We start from the raw sequence: 1505 nt of genomic DNA on the forward strand, positions 1-1505 counted from the left end.
CCACGGGAGATGATGAAAACAGGGGGAAAAAATCTAGGAAAAACGGCAAGAAGAAATGTCTAAAAGGAAAAAAAAAACACATGGAAAATGAGGCTCCGCAGGCCCCTTTCCGGATTTTGCCACGAAGCCTCCGGACGCTTCGCTTCCCCACATGTGGCGCGGGAACTGCGTCAGCAATTTTTCTTTTTTGCTGCGGCGCCCGCGCGCTCGAAAAGCCCACCCACCGCCCGCCTCGGCTCGGTGAAAAAGCGACTGGCGGCGCGCGGTGGCGGAAAGAAAAAAAAAAAGTGGGAAGGGTACGGCACCCCGGGTTCCAGCGCCATCACTGATCGCCGTACTAACGAGGCCTGTGGCCGCTTAACTTCACAAATCGGACGGGATGTGGTGCACTCGGCCAAGTATGGTCGTACCCGGCGACGCGCCACGCGATGTGCAACCGCCGACGCCACGGGAGATGATGAAAACAGGGGGAAAAAATTTAGGAAAAACGGCAAGAAGAAATTTTTAAAAGGAAAAAAAAAACACATGGAAAATGAGGCTCCGCAGGCCCTTTCCGGATTTTGCCACGAAGCCTCCGGACGCTTCGCTTCCCCACATGTGGCGCGGGAACTGCGTCAGCAATTTTTCTTTTTTGCTGCGGCGCCCGCGCGCTCGAAAAGCCCACCCACCGCCCGCCTCGGCTCGGTGAAAAAGCGACTGGCGGCGCGCGGTGGCGGAAAGAAAAAAAAAAAGTGGGAAGGGTACGGCACCCCGGGTTCCAGCGCCATCACTGATCGCCGTACTAACGAGGCCTGTGGCCGCTTAACTTCACAAATCGGACGGGATGTGGTGCACTCGGCCAAGTATGGTCGTACCCGGCGACGCGCCACGCGATGTGCAACCGCCGACGCCACGGGAGATGATGAAAACAGGGGGAAAAAATTTAGGAAAAACGGCAAGAAGAAATTTTTAAAAGGAAAAAAAAAACACATGGAAAATGAGGCTCCGCGGGCCCCTTTCCGGATTTTGCCACGAAGCCTCCGGACGCTTCGCTTCCCCACATGTGGCGCGGGAACTGCGTCAGCAATTTTTCTTTTTTGCTGCGGCGCCCGCGCGCTCGAAAAGCCCACCCACCGCCCGCCTCGGCTCGGTGAAAAAGCGACTGGCGGCGCGCGGTGGCGGAAAGAAAAAAAAAAAGTGGGAAGGGTACGGCACCCCGGGTTCCAGCGCCATCACTGATCGCCGTACTAACGAGGCCTGTGGCCGCTTAACTTCACAAATCGGACGGGATGTGGTGCACTCGGCCAAGTATGGTCGTACCCGGCGACGCGCCACGCGATGTGCAACCGCCGACGCCACGGGAGATGATGAAAACAGGGGGAAAAAATTTAGGAAAAACGGCAAGAAGAAATTTTTAAAAGGAAAAAAAAAACACATGGAAAATGAGGCTCCGCAGGCCCCTTTCCGGATTTTGCCACGAAGCCTCCGGACGCTTCGCTTCCCCACATGTGGCGCGGGAACTGCGT

General features: G+C 56.1%; 3 non-coding genes across 3 annotated transcripts; all 3 read left to right on the forward strand.

Annotated features, from left to right (window-relative positions):
• The first annotated feature begins 302 nt into the window (after positions 1–302).
• Tc00.1047053505877.10 lies at positions 303–412 on the forward strand. Its single transcript, XR_008255302.1, has one exon. It is a non-coding gene; the product is annotated as a 5S ribosomal RNA (M5) (ribosomal RNA).
• A 334-nt stretch (positions 413–746) lies between these two features.
• Tc00.1047053505877.20 lies at positions 747–856 on the forward strand. Its single transcript, XR_008255303.1, has one exon. It is a non-coding gene; the product is annotated as a 5S ribosomal RNA (M5) (ribosomal RNA).
• A 335-nt stretch (positions 857–1191) lies between these two features.
• Tc00.1047053505877.30 lies at positions 1192–1301 on the forward strand. The gene has a single exon (XR_008255304.1). It is a non-coding gene; the product is annotated as a 5S ribosomal RNA (M5) (ribosomal RNA).
• The last annotated feature ends 204 nt before the right edge of the window (positions 1302–1505 follow it).

The sequence above is a fragment of the Trypanosoma cruzi genome (genome assembly GCF_000209065.1).
Source record: "Trypanosoma cruzi strain CL Brener chromosome Unknown tcruzi_1047053505877, whole genome shotgun sequence".
Lineage (NCBI taxonomy): Eukaryota > Euglenozoa > Kinetoplastea > Trypanosomatida > Trypanosomatidae > Trypanosoma > Trypanosoma cruzi.